At 39.8% G+C, this 14,218-nt stretch overlaps 1 long non-coding RNA gene across 1 annotated transcript; it reads left to right on the top strand.

Annotated features, from left to right (window-relative positions):
- Nucleotides 1-9,089: 9,089 nt before the first annotated feature.
- Nucleotides 9,090-10,108, top strand: LOC131255831 (uncharacterized). Its single transcript, XR_009176474.1, has 3 exons — nt 9,090-9,156; nt 9,248-9,331; nt 9,418-10,108. It is a non-coding gene; the product is annotated as an uncharacterized LOC131255831 (long non-coding RNA).
- Nucleotides 10,109-14,218: the final 4,110 nt, after the last annotated feature.

A 14,218-nucleotide genomic window follows, 5' to 3' on the forward strand; every position in this document is an offset into this window, starting at 1 on the left:
TTCAACATAGTTCATATATATGTGTAAAGTGCGGGAGCAACGTGTCTAAGCAAGTGATAGCAATTCAAGTCAGTCATAAATCATTAACTGACATTGAAAGCCTTGAAAACCATAACCTAAACATTTATAATCCGTACCTTTCGCCGGTAGACTCGTAGCAAACTCAGTTTTACAGGCTAAGTCTTGTCTACGGCACCACAATAACCTATATCAGGGAATAGGTCAACTATTTCATCTATTACAATAGTTAGAAACCCTAAGACAAATTAGGGTTAAGTTTTCTTACCTAAGTACGGAGTCGAAATCACCAGAATAGCGATGTAGGAATGGCGGTTGAGTGCGTGGAATAGCGGAATCAAATCCCAGGAAGAATCTCCAACTCACTCTCTCACTCTCTCTCTTTCCTTTCCTTTTCCTCTATGCTCTTTCTTAGAGTTTTGAAATTCGTATGGAATATAAGAGAGAGTGTTTAAGGTCCTTATATAGGCCCAGAATTGATGGAAATGGCCCCAGGGACAAGGTATACTTAGGTTATATCCAAAGGGCATCTATTTCAGCTTAACGGAGCACTTCTGGTGGCCCCTTTTCTATGTGCAATCGGACTTAAGCTCCCTAACATTGGATCTAGGTCAGGCTGAGTTTTCGTTCCGATCGGGTTTGCAGATCGACCGTGGCGGACCAGTTTCAATTCAACAGTCATGGTCACTCGATCAGGGTCACAAGTACACCGACATGTGTAGGACATTTCTCCTGATTCAACGGTGTATTTGGGTTAGATTCTGATGGTCTAAATCCTTATATTTGGCCCACAAGCGATACGACTCAGATTACATAAATTCGAATTTTATTTCTAAATATTTTCACGTTTCTCACACACTTTACTCCAGGCTCAAGTTGTGCATTTCTAGACACAATTAGGACTTGATTTCCGAGACGGTTGTTAAGCCCAGAAATGCGGTCATATTCGTATAGTTTCGGGGTCATCGGACTTTCAACGTGCGGTCCAGGTCCGATATGAAGTTTTAAGATGCTCCCGAGAGCAACTGGATTTTGAGATGGATTCTAGATTTCAGGGTAATGTAGCATCAATGATTCTGCACGTTTTGGATCTTGTAGATCATATTTAAAGTGATTAGTGATAATTTCACAACTACTCTAGTTTAACACTTGCTAATATTAACCTAATTTCTAAAGGTTTTGGTCTTAGGTGATTTCTGCCTGAGGTGGTACTGGGGTCCTTGTACGGATTTTTTCAAGACGTTATAGGATGTTCTTAGGGTCCATTGCAATATGTGATGCCTCCATGGGTTGTGTAATGATGTTTTATGGTGGGCTATGCCTTGGGAGCAATATTGGTTAGACGTCCACATTGTAAGAATAATGTTGGCTTAATGTTCGCATTATAAATCTCCCTAAGGCCCATTGATAGGCCCATATTTGTTGTGCGTAGGCCATCTAGGCTCGTCTTCGTCGTGAGGATAGTTCATCACCTTATAACATACTTAGTATAGTGTTCACTCCCCAAGTATAGGGTTGTGATGTAGTAATAAATTCGGTAAGACCGAGGTCGAATCCACAGGGACTGATACCTGTACGTTATCTGAAACCAAGTAGAACTAGAACTAGACTAAGATGTGATCTAAACCAAATAGAGTTTAAGGAATAATTGTGAAATAATTATCTAAAACTTTAAGGAATTCAGAGGAAGAAACTAGGGATTCAGAGGATCCACTTGTAGAGATCAGGGAGAAATTATGCCTGCTTTAGAAATCATGGAATTTAACTAGACTTCCTTTGATATAGTTTTCAAGAGGTGAAAGGTATATGAATTAGAATGGATTCCATCACCAAGCCATACCCAGGCGACAAAGTAAACAACAGAATTAAACTAATTACCAACCAACCAACAATGTATGAGGATCAGGAAGGGTACTGTCATCCTACCATGCCCATGGGACAATGATGAACAACAGGGGTTCCTGACTTCATAAACATAAAAAGGGAAAAGAAATACTCAAAGCCATTGCAAACCCATTGTAATTTCAATCACAACAGACCATAAAAGACTAAGAAAAATATTCCTTTAATAATCAACTATATCAAATTCAGTTTATGAATTAAAGGCACACAGTAAAATCTCCCATCTCGCTACAGGCTTCACCTCTTAGCCCTAGCTAAGAGGTTTAGCCACACATGAATGGGCTAAATTCAAATATCAAAAACAAAAGAAGGAGAAAAGAAAAGGACAAGAAAAATCAGTTCCAGGTCCAGCCCAAGCGATGCTGCTCACGTCCCAACTTCTCTTTTTCCCTTTCTCTCTCCGTTCCCTTTTCTTCCCACGGCTGCCTCTGCCCACTGTCTTGCTGCTCTCTCTCCAAAACCGAGCACACCCACTGTCTTGCTGCACTCTCCCCACAGCTCAGCAGTCCTGCTCCAGCGCTCCCCTTTTTGCTTCCGTTTTCTTTTGCTTTTATAGACATGGCCAACCTGCGTGTAACGGCGGTGGATAATACGTACAACAGCGTGCGTATCACGTTTGAGAACCACCTGCGAAGCGTTTCGCAAAAACTTGCTCCTACCCAAAAGCTGGTCCCGTTGCTGATTTAACCCTGCATCTGGCTGCATGTCTAGGATCAAGACCTCCTGAGTTAGCATTCAGATGGTTCGGATCAGAAATCCGATCGCCATATGGGTCATACAACGCCCCACGACGTCCGGACGCACGTCCGTGCGTAATACATGCATAAGGCCTTCTCTGCGTAACTGGTGGGGCCCAAATCCCCTGTCGTTTGATGAATCCACGCCGTCCATAAGATTCGTGACAAAATTTTGGTAAGAGGGATGGATTTTGGATCAGATTTGGCGTGACCCACGGAAGAAATCAGCTGCAATAGTTGTAGGGCAATCCATTTGTGACTATTGAAACCAACACGTGTGCGTGCATGAGTGCATAAAGTCAACATGGGTTTGGCTAAATCGAGCCCCTCTGCATGATGGACGACTCGGATTGAGCATTTGGACCATGATGATGGCCCACTGAGATCATCCGCAGTCTCTGTTTCATGACAAAAATAGAGTTCTGTTTTTGAAGAGAGACGTCCCTGTGTTGCCATGCACTCTTAGTGCAAAAAGTGTACTATGTACATTGTATGATGATTATGAGAAATCCACACCATCCATCTTGTTCCCCATTTCATTTAAGCCGTGGGGGCCGAAGTTAAAGCGTATCTGGACAGCGGGTGGGCCCCAAATCAGGATTTTATGGAGTGATCTGTTAGTTCAGCCACTTTCACGAGGATCCAATGGCTGAAATTTGACGTGTACGGTTAGTTTTTGGTCCTCGAGCCATGTATAAAGTTTCGAGCCAAAAAGATGATGGAAACCCAGTGATCTTGCATTCTGGCTGACTTTCAGGCTGCTTGAGCTTCAGTTTCTCGATTTTCGCGGATCCCTGGCATGTAATTCCGTCGATCTTGGTCCCCTAGAGTCCGTCCCTTGCCTTGGTGCATTCTGAACGTTAAATCCGTGCTTTTAGCATCCCGATCCAGTCTCAACTCGCAATTCCACCTTGCAACACAAACATGATTAAAATGGGCTATTCAACGGTACCATATAGTTCTATGACTCATGCCCATACGCATCATATGTATGCTTGATATGAGGAATGTTTGATCATAGCATAAGCCAGTTGGGCTGAGACATTTACAGGACTCCTTATGAGATGGAGTGCCCCACATGATCGCGTGGTACGCACTGGATTGTCATATGATTTGACGGTGTGATTCATGCATCTCGTATTTGTATGACATGATCATTATACGCCCTAGCGACATCAGGGTTGTGGCTCCACAGGTACATCGTGGATGACTGTATTGGATACCGAAAATACTTGGTTCTAGCACTGTGGGTACTTAAGATGTCCTTGGGTGAGAGTCTCAGAACCTTTTTGGTACCAGGAGATGCTCCAACGTTTATACCGAGTGGATACACGAGCGCCGAAGTGCCGAATACTAATAGGCCGCGTCTCTCACTGTGTCGTGGTCGGTTAGAAGGGAGTGTGGCCTTATCCGCCCGAGTGAGGGGGATATAAGCTAGGCTGAGTTTGACCAGCTTGCAAATGAGTCCGTTATTGACAAGCCGGGTAGGTATTGGTAGACTACTGTTCAAGTAGATAGTGAGGTCTATTCCAATTGCTTGGCTGTGCAGCTAGGAAAGAGCAGTTAGTGTGAAGTGTATTAGACCCCGGTGATATCCAAAGAGGAACTGTACTGATATGTGTACTTGATGAGGACTGGCATGCTTGCTTTGCATCTCGCATATGACATTTGGCTACATAGGCCTCGCATCACATGGTCTTGGTATGACCGATAGCATTCATGCCTTGCATCACATGGCTTTGGTACAGCTGATAGCATTCATGGACTTACCGCATATTTCCGCATTACTCTGATATTGTACACTAGGCGCTTACCTTGCGCACACACTTACACCACCCTCTAAGCTTTTGTAAGCTTATGCACGACCGTTGCGTGCAGGTTTCGTTGGACAGTAGCAGCATTGAGGCAGAAGCGCGTATCTGATCATTTTGGAGGTTTTTTTATCACCCTGTATTTCCCTTTCCGCATTGTACTTAAATTTTTTGATATAGTGGATATGTGGTGATGTTGTTTTGTGACTTGGTTATGCTTGTAGTTATGCTCCATTACAAAAAAAAATCATACTGAAAATCCTCCTTGTACGATCCCAGGATCGGAATCTGGCATGTGAGTGCCGGGATCCGAAAATGGGGCACTACGGAGGCTGTCGATGCTGGATTCGGCGATCGGAAATTTTGTGAGCCCGTTTTTCGAGTTTGGGGCGTGACATGTGGTCCACTTCAGATTTTTATAGGCTTTATTTTTGAGCTTATGTAATTAAATTATATGTTAAAATGGATGGATGGAGTGGATAAAATGAATAAATCATGGTGGGCCCCACAGGATTTACTCAATACGCTTGGGAATGGATTGGCTACTCCCCCTGACACCAGCCAATGACTGGTGGTTGGTGCTCTATGGCCCCCACCATGATGTATGTGTTTTATCCATGTCGTCCATATATTTTTACAGATAATTTTACAATATGAGACAAAAAATTAGATATATCCAAATCTCAAGTGGACCACATTACAGGAAACAGTGTTGAATGAGCGTCGACCATTAAAAACATTTTGGTAGCCATAAAAGTTTTGGATCAAGGTGATTTTTGTTTTTTCCCTTCATCTGGTCCTGTATGACCAAATCAACAAATTGTATGTGAAATAAATAGTACAGTGGGCCTTAGGAGGATTTTAATGGTGGATATCCAATCAATATTGTTCTCATGCCGTGTGGACCACCTGAGATTTATATCCCTCTAATTTTTGGCATAAAGCTCTAAAATGATCTTTAAAAATAGATGAACGGAATGGATGAAACACATACATCATGGTAGGGTCCACAGAGCACCATCCATGGTCTCGCCCAAAATTGGGCGCGCGCTCAAAACAAAGTCGCGCCCAATCTACCCCCGTTCTCTCACTCTCCACGTGCCCTCTCTCTCTCTCTCTCTCTCTCTCTCTCTCTCTCTCTCTCTCTCTCTCTCACCTCGAACATGGCTGTCGGAGCTTGAGTGGAGGATTTCCACAGGTGATAACCATGGATGATGGCGAGGAGTTCCACATCCGTCACGAGATCGAGCGAAGTTTACTCCAGGTATGATATGGAATCCCCAATCTGATTCCAGATTGAAATCCCCAATCTGGCAACTAGATTTGGGATTTGAATTCAAAATCCCTAATTGACTTATTCGAATCCAAAAAAAATTCCCTAATTTCAACTAGATTATGTGTATATGACTGGAATCCCCAATATGGGACTTAGGATTTGAAATCCCTAATTTCTGATTTGGGGATTCAAATCAGAAAACCCTAATTACTGGATTTGGGATTTGAAATTCCTAATTTCTGATTTTTCTATCCAAATAACTATCACTACATCCATCTCCTACTTGTTTCTCTGATCCTGTTTTTTCATTATGTTTCTGCTGGTGTAGGAGCGTAACAATAGTGTTGTTCCAACTACTATTGCCAATGCTTATTCTTCTTTGATCCTCTAAGATTTTATTTTGTGGGGAATTATTACAAATGGACAAGTTTTAGATATGTTAATCATGCATTTTGCATTTAAAAATGGATGAGCTTTAGAATATTTTCTTATTAGAAACTGAAGCATGATTATGCTTTTCATAATCGTACCCATTTTCTTTGCCTTATTCAGGGCCATCAAGATTTGGTTTCCTTAGCTGCAGCATCTGTGATTGACAAAAATATACATGTTTTTCTCTTTGCCTTATTCAGGGCAATCAGTGCGATTTCAAAATGCAGTAGAATCATATGAGATGGCTGATGTTAAGTTTGTGATGGTTCCTTTTTTCACCTTTAATACAGGGAATCATCCATTGAGAAACACCTGTAGTGGAAGTTTGATGTATGTGGATCTTTTCACATGCACAATCACAACCTTAGCAGGAGGACAATGGGAAGCTGATATATTTGCTCTGACTTTTCAAGATATGTTGTAATGGAATAGGGCTTGGCTCTCATCATTTGGATTCGATTGGACAGTGATAAGATTCACTTTGGCTACTGGTGTTTCATAATCAGTTGCTTTCCATTTGTACAACTTCTCTCTATTTTTCATTCTAATACAGAATCCATGTTCACCTCCAACTGATATATTTCATCTTTTGTTAATGGCATGTTATGGTCCTAATTGATGGTTGATATTCTTCTTCTTCAGATTAGCAATCCTTATCTTCTGCTTGCTTCTGGTGAATTGTCAATGGCAACTGAAATAGCATTGACTGTCGTCTCTACTTCTCTGGTATCTCATCTCGCAAGTAGTAAACATTTGCACTATAAGTTCTTTATGAAATCTGGAGTTTTAGTTCGTTTTGTGCTTGGAAATCTTAAACATACTACCATTGTAGGTGCCCTGGCCTAAAACTTGTCTGATCAGCTGATGGTCCAAATCTCAAGCTTGTCTAATCAGTTGATGGGCCACATATATACATTAAGGGTGGGCCATCATTCATATCCTTTTGTTTCCATTTATCTGGCACATGAATGGCTCATGTGATGAGCAGATTGGCCTGATCTCTGGACCAGGGTGTCCACACAGTAGGGCTTGCATGTTGTGCAGCTTGAAGCTCTCACAATTGTGTAGTGAATAATCTGCAAGTTTCATTAGTAGGGCTCCAATTAGGTGCCCAAAACAATTCCTAGTAGTAAGGATTTTCTAATGTCTACTCTATGCTTATGTTCAGCTGCAATTGCTGTCATTTTTATGGGTAGTGTGTTAAGTTACGATCTGTAAAGCCGACCAAAAGGCTGTGATGATTATGATGATAGTGACAATGAGTGAAGTTATGCTATTTTTTATATGCTCTAATATTTCATTCATCATTTCAGAGTATTGCAGTGGCCTTCATGTTTCAGTCCCCTCCGCTTCTTTGGGCCATGCTTCTTAAGTTCCCGTTCGGAAGTGCATATTCAGTTGATGTAAGAGCATTTAATCTTTCTTTTTATTTTACCATGATTTAGAAAGGAATTATAGATAGTGAATGTCATTTGCAGTTCATAAGATGGAAATAAAGGGTAACCATGCCTTGGTTATTTTACTGACATCTTTAATATTTGACCAAAAAAAAAAGTAGTAAATGAATGTGCATGTATCAGCCATCATCTCTAAATATGATGGGAAGGAATCTAGAATGTATTCCAAAAAAAAAAAAAAAAAACCTCTTGCTTTTATTTTATTTCCCAAACTCCACCTCATTTTATGCATGACTTAGAGCTGCTTACACTAATAGATCCTTAGTTAGTCAACTGAAAAAGTCAGTCTTGCCTTGGTTAAGCACAAATATCACTATTTTTCCATGCATTTGAATTAATCTTCTTTTATATACTAAAATTTAATTTGGTCTGGCATGAGCCTAGGTCCGGGTCTAGCATGGCCTTGTACATGTGGCATATGACTTGAGAATCAGCCTAAGTCCTGACTTAAAGCCCAATGTTTAAAGTAAAGATGGATTAATGTTGAGTCTTGCCAATGTCTGTTGATATTAAATTCCATGACGTTCAAGGGAAGAATTACCGTTGTGCCATACTAAATTTTTATTAGTAAGGGTTTAGCCAATCTTTATAATTTTTATGGATGCAGAGGCCAATTAAATGTTTTGAGAGAGCAGCTGAAAGGTGTCACACAGATTGACTATCCAGTATAGTTACATCATGTTCTTGGGGTAAACATGTCGTTGTTGGCACAGGAACACCTTTCCAGATTATGTGGAGCAAGAAAGAAAGTTTTCTTCCCTTTACCATTGTTGTTTAATTGTTAATCCATGCAATGATTATTTTTTTTATGCCATAGGTCTTGGCACTTGCTATTTTTCTTAGAATTTATTAGTTTAATAACCTAGCTGTGTAAACTATTAGACTTTGTTTCATAAGCATAAATATGAATCACCTTCTTTCTTCTTTTTGCAAGGTGGCATCAAATCTAGATGTCGTAACAGATGTGTATGATTTCCTCCATTTGGTGAGCACTATTTCTAGTGAAAAAGAAGTAAGTAATGAATGTCTAAGTGCAGATGTTGATGAAAAAGAAGTAAGCAATGAAGTAGCATGTTCAATCTGATCAATCTACTCCCTGGGGAGGTTGGAAATCAAATGAGGCAGGAAATGAGAGGGTTCAAGATGCTAAATCCCAAGATGTAAATTATTAGAACTAAACGAATGATTCATCTGCCAAACCACATGTTTGGCATAAGGATAAGATGCATGGTCAATCTAATTCTGTCTGGGGTAGTCAGAACCGAAAGGGTACCCATACAGAAAGATCTTCAGCTATTGGTGGTTGGAGTGAAGACAGAGGACAAGATGAGTTGAATCAACCAACACGATCTCATGTTTAGAGTTCTTCCCCTATTGAGAAGTCTTCAAATGATAGCAGTTGAAAAAAAAATAGAGCACAAGATTAATTTCTATCGACTGACCAGAGCTCCTGGATGGGTTCTTCGAGTAGATTCATTACACTCAATAGCAGAAGAGATGTAGATTCATTACACTCAATTCAGGTATGGTTTGCACCAATTCAAGAGACTGTACATTAGGCATTCAATATATAAGACTGGAGTGAGACTGATTGGGCATTTAAATGTGTTGTAGGATGTTGTTTGAATTACTTATCCTAACAGGTGCACAAGTTGGGATGGATTGGACTTCTATCTTGAGAAAATGCCATGATTTCAGGTAGTTATTATTGTAATGGAAAGTTAAAAAATTAAACCTATAAGAGAGATAATGAATTCATGGAAAGAAATATTCTTTATCATTAGGGCTGCTTTCGCCGAGTTTGATGCAGAAATCGTCGCCAACTTCACAGAAAGACAAATAGCATCAGTGGTCACAGATTGCAACCTAGATTTAAATAAGGTTCGAGGCACCGTCAACAATACTAACAGAATCCTCCAGGTCAGGTTGTTGATTGGACTTGATTTTATTTAAATGATCTTGATAATCCATTTTATTTAAATGAGCAGACCCGGATGTGCGTCGAAGGTATCCGGATGTTGAGCGGGGGTCCCTAGAAAGTGGGAACCATTGTTATGACCATGATGAAGCTGTCCATTTTCTATGGACAGCTTTGGAGGGGCCTGGCCATTAGGACAGGCTGTATTTATGTATTTGCTCAAAATTAATGGAGCAGACCTGGATGTGCGTCGGAGCTATCCAGATGGGCGAGGGTCCATGGAAGGTGGGAACCGCTGTTATGACCATGATGAAGCTGTCAATTTCCTATGGACAGCATTGGAGGGGCCTGACCATTTAGACAGGCTGTGTTTATGTATTTGCTCGAAATTAATGGAGCAAACCCGAATGTGTGTCGGAGCTATCCGGATGAGTGGGGGTCCCTGTAAGGTGGGAACCACTGTTATGACCATGATGAAGCTGTCCATTTCCTATGGACAACATTGGAGGGGCCTAGACATTTGGACAAGCCGTGATTATATCTGTATTTACATGGACCACACCCTTAACCTAAACCACACCCTAAACCTATAAGCTAAACCTATTCTCAATTCCCTAAAGGTATAACCTATAACCTATAACCTAAACCTAACCTAAACCTAAACCTTAACCTAAACCTAAACCTTAACCTTAACCTATAACCTAAACTCAGTACCCTAAACCTTAACATATAACCTAACCTAAACCTAAACCTATAAGCTACACTTATAACCTAAAGCTAAACCTATAACCTATAACCTAAACTAAAACCTAAAACCTAAATATTGTATTCTCAAATCCTTAAACCTAAACCTACACCTAATCTTAATTTCAACTCCTTAACCTAAACCTAAACTTGAAAACCCAAACCTAAACCCGAACCCAAACCCGATTTCCTAAACCTAAACTTATAACCTTAACCCAAACCTATTCTCAAATCCCAAAACCTATAACCTAAACCTAAAACCTAAACCTAAACCTACACTTATAACTTATAACCTAAAACCCAAACGTAAACTCGATCTCGAACCCGAACCCGATTTCTTAAACCTAAACCTTAACGTATTCTCAAATCCCTAAACCTAAACCTACACCTAATCCTAATCTTAACTCCCTAAACTAAACCTAAACCTAAACTTGAAAACCCAAACCTAAACCTGTACCCGAACCCGAGCCCGATTTCCTAAACCTAAACTTATAACCTTAACCCAAACCTAAAATCTCAAAACCTATAACCTAAACCTAAACCTAAACCTTAACCTATAACCTTAACATATAACTTAAACTTATAACCTAAACTCAATTCCCTAAACCTAAACCTAAACCTAAACTTGAAAACCCAAACCTAAACCCGAACCCGAACCCGATTTCCTAAACCTAAACCTTAACCTATTCTCAATTCCTTAAACCGTAACTTATAACCTAACCTAAACCTAAACCTATAACCTACACTTATAACCTAAACCTAAACCTATAACCTAAACATGTAACCTTAACCTAAACGTAAAACCTAAACCTAAACCTAAACCCGATCCCGAACCCGAATCTGAATCCCTAAATCCTTAGCCTAAACCTAAAACCCAAATGTAAATCCGATCTCGAACCCGAACCTGATTTCCTATACCTAAACCTTAATGTATTCTCAAATCCCTAAACTTAAACCTACACCTAATCCTAATCTCAACTCTCAAACCTAAACCTAAACCTAAACTTGAAAACCCAAACATAAACCTGATCCCGAACCCGAACCCGATTTCCTAAACCCAAACTTATAACCTTAACCTAAACCTATTCTCAAATCCCAAAACCTATAACCTTAACCTAAACCTAAACCTTAATCGATAACCTAACCTTAACCTATAACCTAAACTCAATTCCCTAAACCTTAACGTATAACCTAACCTAAACCAAAACCTATAACCTACACTTATAACCTAAACTCAAACCTATAACCTAAACCTATAATCTTAACCTAAACATAAAACCTAAACCTAAACCTATAATTATAACCTAAACCTTCTCAAATCCCAAAACCTATAACCTAAACCTAAAACCTAAACTTAAACCTACACTTACAACCTATAACATAAACCTATAACCTAAACCTAAACCTAAAACCCAAACGTAAACCTGATCTCGAACCAGAACCCGATTTCCTTAACCTAAACCTTAACGTATTCTCAAATCTATAAACCTAAACCTACACCTAATCCTAATCTCAACTCCCTAACCTAAACCTAAACCTAAACTCGAACCCAAACCTAATCCCGATTTCCTAAACCTAAACTTATAACCTTAACCTAAACCTATTCTAAAATCCCAAAACCTATAACCTAAACCTAAACTAAAACCTTAAACTAAACCTAAACCTTAACCTATAACATAAACCTTAACCTATAAACTATAACCTAAACTCAATTCCCTAAACCTTAACCTATAACCTAACCTAAATCTAAACCTAAACCTATAACCTTAAACTAAACATAAAACCTAAACCTAAACCTATACTTATAACCTAAACCTATTCTCAAATCCCAAAATCTATAACCTAAACCTAAACTTAAACCTATAACCTAAACCTAAAACCTAAACCTAAACCTACACTTATAACCTATAACCTAAACCTATAACTTATAACCTATAACCTAAACCTAAATCTAAAACCCAAACGTAAACCCAATCTCGAACACGAACCCGATTTCCTAAACCTAAACCTTAACATATTCTCAAATGTCATGCCCCAAACCCGAAAATCGGATTCACAGGAATACCGATCGCCGAATCCGGTGCCGACAGCCTCCATAGTACCCCATTCTCGGCTCCTAACGTTCATACGCCAGATTCCGATCCTGGGATCCTACAAGGAGGATTTTTTTATTTTTTTGTACATTTAACTCGTAATAAGCATAACCACAAGATTACCCAATTTACAAAGGCAACATCATCATCACCACATATCCACTAATATAATTATTTAAGTACAATGTTGAAAGGAAAATATATTAATCGAAAATCAAGCTCCAGAAGATTGCTGCACGCTCTAAGCTCAACACTGCTGCAACCTAACGTCACCTGCATGCATCTATCGTGCATAAGCTTATAGAAAGCTTAGAGGGTGGTGTAAGTGTGTGTATAAAGTAAGTGTCAAACATTTAATACAATGCCATCATCATACAATACTGAAAATACTAGTAATCCATAAATCGTATAATATCGGCATAAGCAGAAATACTGACAAAATCATGAATTATCAGAGTAAGCAGAAACATTAACAAGATCATGAATTATTAGAGTAAGCAGAAATACTGACAAGATCATAAATCATACAATAACAGAGTAAGTGGAAATACGAACAAGTCCATGAGTTAATTAATATCAAAATACGGAATATAGGACAACTATGCAAATGAGGGGTTATAAAGAATCAAATATCAGATGCCGAGGATGTGATGTAATATGCAATTCCTGATAAGTTCATGAATAGCGTCAGCTATATCTAGACCATATAAATGCAAAGACGCAGTAACTCAAAATCTCATATGCATGCGGATGTAATATGCGATGCGAATGAAATGACCAAGCAGAAGTGTGAGGTCGGGATGATAGTACGCAGTATTGCAGACTACGGGGTCCATCACAAGGGACTTCTATCCAAACCAGTCCCATACATAAATTTGAATAGTTAAAATCAATGTGGTAAACTCCTGATCTCAGGTTAGTCGCACACCCAACCGAAATCCTAGCCATACAATGTTACACGTAACAAATAGTTACGCACCACCAACCCGAGTGGATAGTGAATGAATGAATGAATGAATATGCAATTCTTGCTCAATAAGTCCACTTATCAGTACTGTTCATCTCTGAGATCATCACCGGAGTTTAGTACACTCCAAATGGCATTGCCGCTCTCCCAGCCGCACAGTCCAAGTAAGCGTAAGAAACCTCACTATCCGCTTGACCAATAGTTTGCCAACACCTATTCGGCACGTAGATAGCGGACCCATTCATGAGCTGGTTAAACTTAGCCTAGTAATGTCCTCTACACTCGAGCGAGTAAGGCCACACCCCCTCCCAACCGACCGTGACACAGTGAGAGACGTGGCCTCCTGGTATTCGACACTCGAGCGCTCATGTATCCACTCGGTCTCGAAGTTAGGGCATCCTCTGGTACCAAGAGGGTTTAAGAATTTTCACCTAGGGCCATCTATGGTAGCCCAATGCTAGAATAAATTTTTGATGTCTCATCTGTTCATCCACGACATGCCTGTGGAGGATACGGTCTTAATGTCGTTAGGGCGTACAGTAATCACAACACAATGCAAGATGCATGAGTCATACAATCCAGTCATTCATCAATCCTACACATGTCGTGCGTCATGTGAGGTAACCTCCGCCTATCAGGGAGTACTCTCATATCATTCTGCCCAATAACATATGCAATGGTCAATCACATCTCATAACATACATGCAGATGATGCGTATGAGTATATATCATGATGTTATGCTGTCACATACGCATAATCGGTATCAACAATGTGGACATTTAACCAACATCGCCCCCAAGGAATGGGCCACATAAACCCAAACATATAATGGACACATGACCTCACACAAGGACCTAATATA

This window comes from Magnolia sinica, chromosome 9, assembly GCF_029962835.1.
Source record: "Magnolia sinica isolate HGM2019 chromosome 9, MsV1, whole genome shotgun sequence".
NCBI classification, from domain to species: Eukaryota; Viridiplantae; Streptophyta; class Magnoliopsida; order Magnoliales; family Magnoliaceae; genus Magnolia; species Magnolia sinica.